At 40.4% G+C, this 13,660-nt stretch overlaps 1 protein-coding gene, 1 long non-coding RNA gene and 1 pseudogene across 4 annotated transcripts in view; 2 read left to right on the plus strand and 1 right to left on the minus strand.

Annotated features, from left to right (window-relative positions):
• Ttll5 (Tubulin tyrosine ligase-like 5) overlaps nucleotides 1–13,660 on the plus strand; it is a 228,495-nt gene that overhangs the window by 175,173 nt on the left and 39,662 nt on the right. The window lies entirely within an intron of this gene.
• LOC139821972 (sodium-dependent nutrient amino acid transporter 1-like) overlaps nucleotides 1–13,660 on the minus strand; it is a 53,407-nt pseudogene that overhangs the window by 30,840 nt on the left and 8,907 nt on the right.
• Nucleotides 7,061–9,760, plus strand: LOC139821974 (uncharacterized). The gene is made up of 4 exons (XR_011734410.1): nucleotides 7,061–7,185; nucleotides 7,263–7,497; nucleotides 9,238–9,270; nucleotides 9,619–9,760. It is a non-coding gene; the product is annotated as an uncharacterized lncRNA (long non-coding RNA).

Consider the following 13,660-nt stretch of genomic DNA (forward strand, 5'->3'; position numbering starts at 1 on the left):
TGCTGGATATTTTCATGCGCCGATACAGAGTGGCGGGCTTGGTTTGCCTCTACTTAAGACTTTAATCCCTATTCTGAAGTTTGACCGATTGCAGCGGTTGTGTCGCAGCACTCTGCCCGCGGCGCGCGCCGCCGCCGAAACCACATATGTGGCTAGGCGGCTGGTTTGGTGTGAGAACCAGATGCGCGTCCGGGGTAACAGGGTGCTTACGACCGCTGAGCTTAGACAACAGTGTGCAGCCTGGTTGCGCGAGTCGTGCGATGGGAACGGGCTCAGGGAGGCGGAAACGTCGAAGCTGAGTTCGCATTGGGTGTCGGCGGGAGCCGACCTCATCCCCGGAGCCGACTACGTGCACTATCATCACATACGGGCCAACTGTATTCCGTCTAGAGCGAGAGTCTCCCGAGGTCGTGATGGGCGCGAGGTTCGCTGTCGTGCTGGTTGTCCCGATATCGAGACACCGGCGCACTGCGTTCAGCGTTGCTTCAGAACGCACGGAGGGAGAATCCTACGGCATAAGACCTTGTCGTCGAGTCGGTGGCTTCTTTCAGCAGAAGGGATGGCATGTCGATGTGGAATTAGCCTACTCGACCTCTGCCGGCCTGAGGCGGCCCGACCTGACCATTGCTAAGGGTGATGAGGCAGTGGTCGTAGACGCGCAGGTAGTTTCCAGCGAAACTGCGTTAGAGGTGTCACATGAGCGTAAGGTGGAGAAGTACCGATCCTGTAATGATCTAGTGGACCGGGTGGTGGAGCGCACAGGGGTGCCGCGTGATAATGTCCGTTTCACCGCCATTACGATCTCATGGCGAGGTGTCTGGAGCCCTAGGAGCGAGGGTGAGCTGCGTAGTCTGGGCCTAACACCTGCCCAACTGCGTACGCTCACGACTCGTGTCCTCTGGGGCTCATGGCTAAATTGGAAGAGATTTAACGGCATAACAACCCGTTATGTGCCGGGGCGGAACGTAACCGCAATTAGTGGTGCACGTCGGGGTGGCACGTAGAGTTGGGTGCCTCCGCATCGGCGGACGAGCGAGAATGTGAGTGTGCATGAGTAGTAGAGCGAGAGCTGCTAGACAGCTCCTTTCAAGCACTTCCAGGGTGTTAGCTGCGAACACCGACAGCAAATCGCCTTGCAATATCGTTATAAGTTCAGAATGATCGTGCATGATTGCGGTCGTTTTGCCTTAAACGAAACAAATAGCCAAATGCCTCGTCATCTAATTAGTGACGCGCATGAATGGATTAACGAGATTCCCACTGTCCCTATCTACTATCTAGCGAAACCACTGCCAAGGGAACGGGCTTGGAAAAATTAGCGGGGAAAGAAGACCCTGTTGAGCTTGACTCTAGTCTGGCACTGTAAGGGACAGTGGGAATCTCGTTAATCCATTCATGCGCGTCACTAATTAGATGACGAGGCATTTGGCTACCATAATGAGAGTCATAGTTACGACCGCACCGGGGGGTCTGGGGGGGCGGTTAGCCCCCCCAGAATCCTTCCCGTGGTCGGAGTGCGATCAACATCAGCAGTACTTCCCTTCACGCTAGAATCAGAGCCGACACCGGGGATTTCCCCCTTACAGAGCCCATACCTGACGATTACGTACTCCCGGACAAGCCGACCCTTCAAACGTAGGGGTACGGTTTCCTGTAACGCACTCATGACTCGCTATTGTACCTGTGGTGTTCCCCAGGTAGCAGGGTTTCTGCAGCGGGCGTGATCCACTCGGATTGGATCAGCCAAACTGACAGGGTTGGGGTGCCATAGCACCCCCATTATAGGTAATGCGCAACATGAGCTTCATAGCGTGACCCACACTAGGCCCTCCATGCCGCTCACTCGGCTATGCGAATCCTCTGCCCCTACGAGTCCGACACCATCTGGTAGGGCACCGGTAGCCTCCCGGTGGGGCTCCCTACCCCCGTAGTACTCGTGTCGAGCGATCTTAGCTCACGTTTGACGAGTCGCCGTCGCTAGTGCCATGCCACCAGCTACCACGTAATCGCACGAGTCACCCCGTACTATTAACGCGTCGCTCATCGGTTGCCCGGGGATCCGGGATTCGGCAGCAGTCGACGCGCCTTAGGAATATACGGCACGTGGTGCGCCATATACCCCGCTCGTATTGGACACCTCCCACGCACGAGCACGCCGCGCTCGCCTCGCGAAACGCTACCCTGTTCAGTACTACCGGCTGCATCCGTTACCCAGCTTAGGACCTGGGATTGGGCAGCAGCCCAGCAGTTTTATGGGTAAAGGGCACAGGGGTGCACCGTTTACCCGCGCTTGCTTGAATTTCTTCACGTTGACATTCAGAGCACTGGGCAGAAATCACATTGCGTCAACACCCGCGAGGGCCATACAATAATAATAATATTGTAAATATTATTATTGTCAGAGAGCAAATATGTCCCACTATTTTCATCAGACACGAGTGAATATCGATAGTATATACAATTTCGAACAATTTGACCACTTTGTCCGACAGAAATACTCCAGTAAATAATATCACATGTCCGATAATCATATATTTTCAACATTATTTTTGTCAGAGAGCAAATATGTCCCGATATTTTCGTCAGACACGTGTGAAAATTGAAAATATATAAAATTTCGAACAATTTGACCCCTTTGTCCGACATAAATACTTCAGTCATTAATTGATGATTAATTAACATAACAAAGACGTCAGAGAGCGGTTCTGTCCCACTAAAATTGTCGGACAAGGTTATATACTTCATTCTTATTATATTATTAAACTGTAAAATAAAATTCAGCTGTAAGAAAATCAGTCAAGAGTCAAAGAAAAAATTACCAATTTCAAATGGCAGACACGGGTCATGTCCCAACTTTTTTGTCGGACAACTCATTTTTTCTTGTTGAAATGGTTTAAATAATCAACTGTAAAAAAATCAGCTGTAATGAAATCAATCAATGTCTTTGGAAATTAATACATGTTACAAAAATTCTGTTCGCTCTATGTCCCGCGGACAGACTTTGCCATCTGTCTACATTTGGCAGACATGACCATAATAACTCGTGGAAAAAATTTCAGGTGTAAGAAAATCAGTCACCTAAAATTCCGCTAGCTCCTGGACTATTCCGTTTACGGCTGTCATTATTCTAGAGCCCCGTGAGCCTTAAGAACTTAGCCGCGAACGCCTTTGTAGCCGAAAGAACTTAGCCGCGGGCTCGTTACGCTTGTGAGAACTTAGCCGCGAGAGATTTTATCGCCGACCGCACTTAGCCGCGGGCGATTTCATCGCCGATCGAACATAGCCGCGGGCGCGTTACGCTTGTGAGAACTTAGCCGCGGGCGATTTCATCGCCGATCGAACATAGCCGCGGGCGATTTCATCGCCGATCGAACATAGCCGCGGGCGATTTCGTCGCCGATCGAACTTAGCCGCGGACGCGTATTGTTGTTGATTCCGCGCACTATCTGTAAAAGAAATAAAAGTGTGGTTAGCAATAAATCGGTTGCACATATTGAATAAATAATCTTGTTCAATTTACACCTCGACGATCTTAAATCCGATACTCACCAGTCGATGCGCGCCTCCCACAGGGCGTTCTCGATAGATCCTCGCGTCGATGCATGCCTCCTTCAGGGCGTTTTCGCTGGTCCTTACCTTAGATCACGGTCTTACATACAGGTCTGGAAACTTCAATGGTGGGGGTAGGTCGCTTAGTGAAGTTGTATTTAAGTCATCTAATAGCCACTAGAGTCGTTGCGATCGATGTTCCCGCGGTGGCGAGGGACGCCGGAGGCCGGGGGGGATATCTGTCATATGAAATTTGGCGGAGTGGTTTTGTGTCAACTTCGTAATCTCGACATTATGGGTTCGAATCTCCGTGCCCTTAATTTTTTTTTTTAATCCTTTCACAATAATAATGTGATAAATAATAATGCTTTAAATAATTAAAGATTACAAATTAATAAAATATGTATAAATATAAATATAAATATAAATAAATATATAAAAATAAATATAAATATAAAATAAATACAAGTTTTTATTCTAAAAATTAAGATCAAATAAAAATATTTTTTATGTGTTTATTTTTATTCTTTTTTTTTATTTTTGTGGGTATTCCAGGTTGTCAATTCAAGGTAAGTATAACGAATAAAAATCAACTCTTTAATTTTATCTCCTTTTATTTTATTTTTAAAATTCTTGCAGGTATTTCAGTTTTTAAAATCAAGTACATACAAGAGAAAATATAAATCAATCCTTCAATTTTTGCCATTTTATTTTATTTTTTACAGGTATTCCAAAGTTGAAATGGACAGTGTTTGGCTGCATGCAAGAAAGTATTGCAAGGTAAGAAAGATGATATTATTGAGTAAGAAGGATATTATTGAGTTAGGGTCAAAGCACGTAATATTGCGTAGCGATATATGACTGTCATATAATTGACTAATGAATAAGATGCTTACGTTTCGCTTACGTAAGCACCTTATTCATTAGTCAATTTGGATAATTTTTTCTTAACAACAAATTTTTTTTTCAGTTTTAAATTTTCCTGGTGAGCGTTTTGCCTCATTCTTAGTCGTATATAGTAAACTATTGCATAGGACAGGATTTCAGATGCATGTTCTTTACAGGGAAACGTGAAGGTGTAAGAATCAAGTACTTCATCGAGAGTTACATCGAAGACGTCAGCACGAGAGCAATATTTTGCAAACGACGCTTCAATATGACGGATCAGATTAAAGAAATGGAGATTTGCGTGAATCAGACCACCGCGTGATTTTATTTGAACCAGTTGCGACTCCGAGGATCCGCAGCTGGTCTTCAATCTCACGGCTTCTTCACACGCCGAGCAGGATTTATATTTTTTAAGGACTTGCTTGCACAGGTAACCTGGAAAAACAATGCAATGATTTTCGACCATTATTTAAATAAAAACGCCCTGGGGCCGTATTCTGTTTTGCTTTAACGATGTCGGCGCAGCTTTTACACGATATGAAAAACCTGCGCAATGACGTTTATCGAACTGACAGTTGGTAGGTAGGAACGGAATACGGGCCCTGCCTTTAAAGCAAAAGAACATAAATTCTACATCGACACATGTAAAGCGAGTTAAATGATCAATGATAACAAGCCATGCAATGGTTAGTGCAACCAGCGTTGTTGTTAGTATAATACAAACCTATGTTTTTGTTTAAACAAAACATATTTTTGCAGAGACATAATTAAGATATAAAACCTGTTACGAAGTAGATAATACAATCGAGGATAGGGGAAAGGGCATAATCATGTTCGGAATGAGGATCAATGACATCGTCCGCCTCCCAATCGTCATGTTGCAATACAAGGTCGAGTTTTTCTTTTATTTTTCGCACATATTCCGCACTTTTGCCCTCACGCTTGTTGCCGTAAATTGCTTTGATTTCACTAATAGAGATCAACGTCGCCGGCCTCGTATCGGACGAAACCGTGCAATTACCATATTTTGGAGGCTTAATCACGCTATACACCGATAACAATTTATACAATTGTAAAAATGTTGGGCAATTTGGATGATCGTTGCATCCCGCGCATTGGCGTATAGTGCCAAAAAATTTCTAAAAGAGGCAAGTAGTTGTTCATTGTAGAACAGGTAAGTACATGTAAAATTTATCGGTAATACAATAAACATATCATTAAATAAGAAAAAATATATATTACCTCTAAGTTATCCTGATTAACTTTTCCAGTCAGCAGGTACTTAAAATCGAATTTGTCAATCAGATAAGCGCAAAGGTCCATTGTCGATCGAAGAGATATTCTTAATCCTCGTGAAGTTTCGACAGTAAGAAATTCTTCTGCTGTAATATCTTTTTCCGACACTGCCGATTCCCATTCATTCAACCACCGCAATGTATCTTCCAGAACCTAAGAATTACGTAATAATTAAAAAATTGTATGTAGTATTATCGCTATTTTATTTTTTATTATGCGACCTAAGTTATTTTTGTACCTTAAAGTCATTACAATGCGGCGTGAGCCCTTGATTTGGCGATTTGCGATTCATTGCGTCGAACATGTCGTTCATGCGTTTGCAAAAGGAAATTGTTTCTTCACACCCGTTAAGTTCTTCGCACCCGCGTGACAAATAAAACGCGAGCCCATCAGCCATGGAGTTGCTGAATATCTGTAACACAATAAAAAGTTTTTGACTAATTCATAAAATTTAAAACGGCCCGAATAAATACCATATTTTTCGTTACACACAAACGTACCTGAGTAGCCAGTCTGACTCGCATTTTCGATGTGTTATCCAGCACAATATGTCTATTTGTTATTTTTGGACATACTCGTGCATTTCCTGGATGATTCTTATCCAGATTAAACAACGTTTGGAAATACTTCCAACAAACGTAGTCATCCGTAGATTTTACCTAAAGAATAATGCCAACTATTTACTGACCTACGTATTGTATGTAACTTACATTATGAATAACGGTGGGCATCACCTTTCAATTCTTTTAAATTTTTCAGGTTCATAAATAAAATTACAGAGCCCCAAAATCCGGCTTTCGTGGCGTTAATATTTTTTTCTTATTTTTTAATAACATAAGTGAAGTAAGATAAGCACGGATAAGTGAAAATTCCATTCTTAATGGAACGAAAATATCAATAATGATAAAGCCTTTGATATTTTCTTTCCGCTTTTTCGGAATATAGTGGTAGATATGGATGTCGAATATTTTTTTAAGTTTTTATTTTTTTTAGGTGTTATGGGTTTCCTAAGAAGGTAGGTATACATTTATTTTTATGCAACACATATTTTTTAGGATCTCCGGGATTCAAAGAAAGATATGTATTCATTTTTAATTACATTTTCTTTTTGAGGTGCCTACAGGATTCCAACTAAGGTATGTATGTATTTCTATATAATTTTTTTAATTGTCAGGGTAGTTATCATGTAACTTTATTTTCAATTTTTTTTATTGTAATTATATATTTTTTTTATTGTAATTATTTTCTCAACTTGTTATTTTATTTTGTAGGAAGGTATATATGCAGATGCCCTTTAATATCTTTCTCATTATTGTCGCTAGTAAACATAAGACTACAGATCATCTTACAACTTACCCGCAATTTTCTCTTGTTGTACAACCGGTTTCGGATGTTCTTGATGACGTGGCAGATATCGGAAAAAACGAATACTTTCCGATTGTCATCCAAAGGGTGAGTGAACCACGTTTTGGTATTTTCTATTGTACCTCTGACACCCAAAAGCGACCACATTTTCGCGTTTGTTGCAGCACCGTCGGCAATAACTCCGTGGATTATCGCTCCGCATTGTTCTAAATAGGGAATAGCTTTAACAACAATTTTCGCGAGTTCTTCTCCTTTTACGGGATTTTTAGAAGCAAACACTGCAATTGGCTGTGTATATACATCAGCAAGTGGCTGGAACATAAGGACAAGACCGTGTGTTGCCTGCTCGTTTATGTCTGTGGATTGTTGCCCATCATCACCAAAGTCGGTTAAGCCCAGGTAAGTTAAATTTCTGGAACAAACTGCCACAGACTTCCTGAGGTTTATTTCATCGAGCAGTAAAACCCCGTGACGCTGCAGTTGAGTTTTTGATGCAAAATGTTTCTCGAGGAGTTTCGCAAATTCTTCATCGAAGCCACACTTTGCGTTAATTAAGGAAAAATAACTGCGTATTGTCCTTGTGCACGGAAGTGGCAGAATATTGTTTTTGCGCAAAAATTCGTAATCTCTTGGCGATCGGATGTTCAAAAGCATGCACAACATAATCCAGTCATCGGAGTAACGTCGACCTTTGGCGTCCTTTTTCCTTGCCGCGGCGATGATTTCCTGAACTACTAGTTTTTGAGACTTTGAGATGTTGTCTAACTCAGCTAATTTTTTATCCACAGCCGTATCTTGCATGCTTGCCATTTGTGCTTCTTGTGCTTTCATACACGTAATGAGATTTTTTACGTGATCCTTAGCTCGAAGTTTCTGACGCCTTTCACGTCTAATTTTCATCCGCATCGCTAATAATTTACGTCGATCAATGGGGTTTGAAATATTACGAATCCGATTCATCGTCGGACGAATCTTCAGCCGTGCCTCCTGTTGCAATATGCATTTCCTCCACTTCATGCAGGAATCGCATCTTTTCTTCTTCGAGAGTAGAGAACAGCCTTTACTTCTCCACTTGTCGATGTTATCTTGATATGCCCCATTGACTACTATAAAATGGATACTAATGTCACCTAGGCCACTGCAGACGTTCATTCCTTTGAATTTTTCTAGTATGTCCTTAAGCATTTCTTTTTTCTTTAGAACACGTTCGAGATTCTTATCTTGTGGATAAACGTGACGACCATAAACAAAATATTTTAATATTCCGTCGATGTCAAGTGTAACACTTTTTTGTGCTACTGGACAATGCTCGCCGTTTTCGACCTTCATGATCGCGTATGTAAACAGCGTACATTGTACAATTTCAGTACGCATGTTGACCCAACTCCATCCCTCCGGAACATCGGCAGAGAAGTCATTACTGGTGCTCGCATTTTCTTCCGGTATTACTGGTATAATAAAGTGAAGCAATTTTTATGAGCAGTGGTCAGTTTCCGTACTAATAAAAATTCGCAAGCTCTTATAATCATTATATTGCACCACTTACATTTCATATTGATTCGTTTCATAGCATATAAAGTATATTTTTTCTCGATTTTCATTACAGTACACTAAGAAAATTAATTATTTTTTTCAAAAAAAATTTTGTTCATTTAATAAAACCGGAAGATTGTATGTTGCCAAGCAGATGATTTAATTGGCTTAACAAAATATTTGTACAAAATATTTTGTTCTTTTTGACTATTTTGTTTGTTGACTATATTGATTTGTTCTTTTTAACTAAATATTTTATACTATCAATTATACATAATATAACATTAACTACAATAAATATTTCTTTGAATAAATTTATTATTTTTAAAAACGTTAATGTTCTTGGTTCAACAAAATTATTTTATTGAGTTAACAAAATTGATCATTAACTTAAAAAAATTGATCATTAAGTTAAAAAAAATGATTTTGTATACCATTTTCAGAATTCAATTATTTAATTTTGTTCAAATAATAGACGTGTACTTAATTCAATAAAATAAATAATTGGATCAATAAATTGAAAAATCAACAAAATTGTCTTGTTGATTCTACAATATTTTTCCCTCAGTGTAAAAATAAATTTAATATAATTTATTCTTGTTTCAGGTCAGACTAAGAAAATTCACGTAATTTTTAATGGTAAGTGAAAAGCCTATTCACGCGAAGTGTTTTTACCGCGCGGTTGTCGCGCGATTGCTGCAATCGTATACTCGCATATGCGGAAAGGCGTACGCGCGACGACGAGCATCTACGATACGCTTTGCGGCGTTTTAGATTTATAGGATACTCGTCTTTTCTCTACTCGCTTTTCCACGTACGCGCGTATACGCGCGTTGTTGCACCTCGCCTCGCGACAACGCGCGGCCGCGCGGCAGCAATCGCGCGGCAGAAACGCCTCGTGTGAACAGGCTTTAAATAGAGCAGTTTTATTTATTTCATTTATTTGACTGAATATCAATGATTTAATTTGCTATATATTTTTTTCAGGTTTTGCGGCTTCTACCGTGGTAAATATATGTATGTTATATGTAGCATTCTATATATTTTTCCAGGTATTGTGATTTAAACGGTATAAGCTTTTTTTTTCTTCTAAACATTTGGACAAGACATTGCATTACTCACGTTCGCTGATTTTCACAGATGAGAACACTTTGGCAGGCTTCTGAGGAACAAACAAATTTGCTATTGGAGATTTACAACTCGATATCATCATTGGAGAGAGCGACAACTCAATGTCTGTGTCAACGCTTACAGCGGGTGAAGGAACATCAACGATATCTGTAAAATCAACGAAAGAAATTTATATATGTTTCAATTACTTAGTACTATCTTTTTTATATCAATAGTAATAAATACTTTTTGTATAAGGAAACTCACCGACGGAACTACTGATTTTTTGAATTGGTTTCGTGAGACTAGAAGACTGGAGACTAGTGGACTGGAGACTAAAGGACTGGATGCTTAAAGAAGTTATTTGAGAATCCGAAACTTGCTTCGCATTTTCATGCAGTGGCTCACAATTTTCCTTTTCCGTCGGAACGTCACCGAATCTTGTGGGCACAGCGAGCTGCGTGAGCTGTACATGCTTGTATGCGACCTTCAATCAAGAAATACATTATTTGAATAAGAATCTTTTCAAACTGTGAAATTTTTTTCATTAAACTCACCCGTGCAATTACTTGGCCATTTGCGTCGAGCTTGACCCACTCGCGAGCAATGTCTTCCTCGTTAAAATGTTTTTCACATATAAAATCCGTCTGGCACAACTTCACAATACCCGGAATAGCTTTTTCCCACTTCTTCCACATAACAATGTCTTTCGGCACTCGAAATAGAGAACGTTTCTGCTCGGTTTTGCTACCGGTTTTGCAATTCGGTACCGCACACCACTTCGTCATATTTCAAAAAGTTTTTTAATGTCAAACACAATCGTGGAAGCAGATATCTCCGCCAAATTTCATATGACAGATATCCCCCCCGGCCTCCGGCGTCCCTCGCCACCGCGCGAACATCGATCGCAACGACTCTAGTGGCTATTAGATGACTTAAATACAACTTCACTAAGCGACCTACCCCCACCACTGGAATTTAGCGGTAGTCTCCAGACCTGTATGTAAGACCGTGCCTTAGATGCGCGCCTCCCGCAGGGCGTTCTCTGATTTCCTTGTTCCTAAAATTATCCAATAAAATTAGATTATAAAATACTAACTATCGCGTACACCGCCACAAGGACACACATACGTTTACACTGCCACAAGGACACACGCACACAACTTGGCATACGATTGAAAGACGAGGGAGGTCGAAATACCTCTATTAAGCAGGAGCTGGAAGCAGAGTAAGCAACCTTACGGTAAGTCCGTCGCCGTTAATGATGCGATCAAGGCGGTCCGGCCGGGCCCACCAGTTAAAAAGACTGCGTCGAGCCTACCATACGGCCGGCGAGTTTGATCTCAGCACATTATGCCCCGCTCCGTCTCAGGCCGCACCAACAGAACCTCCCGTTCAGGGCGTCCTCAATGCGCCTCAACCGGGCCCTGTTGTCGAAACGCGCTCAAAACTGAGAGTCCTTCAGACGGAAATATTAGCACAGAAAATTCGTCTCATCCTTAGAGAGTGTAGCGCGAGTCAAAATTCCAAAGAAACAAATGATTCTAACTTACCTTCGAGTTTGCCTTAAAATATTTCAAATGCTGTAACATTTCGATGAACATGAACCCACTCCGACGTTCCGATTAAAAAACCCGAACGTAACATAATTCTTTTTCCGTATTTATTCTCTGTTCTAAAATGATTCTTAAGGAGTCATAAGAAATTCATTTTTATGTCACCAATTCTGCGTCCTTCAAATATAAAAGAAGTTCTTTTCATAAAAATTTGCAATAAATTACAATACATATCAATTTGCAATACATATCAATATTATTCCAATATTTTGCATTTTGCTATTTCTGCACTGTATGATATCTCTGAGGTACCACGAAAAATATTAGAGCCAAGTATCTCACAGGCTCGCCTTTTATCATAGTGCGTAAGGAGTTTTGCTTACGAGAAGGTACTGGCGCATGTAGCCGCGTCGCGACAGCACATGTTACTAGCGCTGGCCCGAGCAAAAATTTTCTAAGTCCTCTCGCGGCATGTTGATTTCGCGCCGTGGTCGTTAAGCCCCTTGCACAATGCCAGGCAACAGGCAATAGGAAGAGGAAATAACCAAAAAATCGTTAATTACAACCTAAAAAATTCGAATGCTATGATTGGTTGGCAACAGGCAATAGGCACAGAATTTCCAACGTGACGAAAACTCTGTGTCTATTGCCTGTGTCACTGTTTATTCTGCATTTATACATGATTTCTGATTTCTATTCTCTGTTCCTATTGCCTGTTGCCTGGCATTGTGCAAGGGGCTTTACCTTTGGCGCAGCCTCAGCAAAAGTTTTTTAAGTCCCCTCGCGACGAGTTGCTTTCGCGCCGCGGTCGTTACCTCCGGCGCCGTCCGAGTGAAAATTTTCTAAGTTCCCTCGCGGCGTGTGGCTTTCGCCGGGACGAATCGGTACGGCGTCCAAGTCCTCTCGGATTGTTTTATTGACTACGAATAAACTTGAGTTGATCTTTATAAAATATAAGACCTAACTATAAATCGACCATATATTCGAATGCAAATGTTGCAGAGATGTCTTTTTCAAAGATATAATGTGATATCGAGTAATGATGTCCTGCAGATATTCTGTGAATATCTGAAAATAAGATATCTCAGATTTGACTTAAAATTGTATATAGACATAAAGATATCTGGCTATATCTCAGATATATTTTGCTGTGTGGGTAACAATAACATAGTCTTAAGTCTGAAAAATGTAAGAAAAGATACTTTAGCAGGGCGTGAATTTCACATATTACCAGTATTTGCCATAGATTTCAAAATAATCTAAGATGAAGATAAGATAACAATTCATAAATTCATCTTAGATATAAGATGAAGACGATTTTGTTTTTAACCTAATTAATCTAAATAAAAGATGAGACGATTATTAATGATTTATGTAGATAATTTTTTAGATAATTTTGTGTTTATGACTATTCATAAAAATTTATAAATTACGCACATTATAAAAGGGATATTAAAACAGTATACTCATGATTTTATTTTAAGTTTTTATTTCTCAAAAAAAAAAGTTTTTGAATGTTTTGTATAATAAACGGTTCCGACGGGGTACACTTATGGTGCTAAACTAAAGAGGCGCTCTACTGGCACCGACGTTGGCAGCGGGATGTATTATAGGGGATCCTGCAGTGACAGGCGAACTTCCTCGATGTCGATAATGTCAACCTTTCTAATTTTGTTTTGTTTTGTTTGATTGCTCGCCATCTCTCGCAAGATCCGGCAACTACTGTTGCTGCTCTTCTTGTCATTCTGCATCCGTATTTGCATTACTAAAATAATTTTTCGATGGATCTTTTTTTGTACGCATTGAATCTTACTTCTACTTGCACGATATTATTCCTACATGTTTTCCCAAGGGCAGATGACATTATGTATGTATAAACTGCAGAATTTTTGTTCTAAGCAAATATTGTCGTCAGGTGACAGCTGTATATGTGCCCAAATAAGTAATATTTTTAATTTTTTGGTGTTTTTGGTATAAAATCGCATTTGTTACCCTAAATTTTTGTGCGGACTTTAATTCTGTATATAAACGATAATGTCGGTAAATCATATACGGCTGCAGGATTCCCTTAAGAATAGTATATTGTGTACCAAGGAAAGAAAGCAGCGTTTTTCAGACGAGTGTGAAGGCAAATCACACGAGTCTGAAAAAGCTTTCGACCCGAGGTGCACACAATATTTTTCACAACACCTTTACGGAAATGTTCGACTTTTGAATACCTATAGTGTGCGTTTAGTGTTCCATACGTACAGTTTATACGCGCGTATTGTTAAATAGAAAGAGAAAAATAGAGTGATTCGGGAAAATAATGAAATTTCAAAAAGAAATATAAATAATTTTATATATAGGTATAATATTAGTTA

Source organism: Temnothorax longispinosus, chromosome 11 (assembly GCF_030848805.1).
Source record: "Temnothorax longispinosus isolate EJ_2023e chromosome 11, Tlon_JGU_v1, whole genome shotgun sequence".
NCBI lineage: Eukaryota > Metazoa > Arthropoda > Insecta > Hymenoptera > Formicidae > Temnothorax > Temnothorax longispinosus.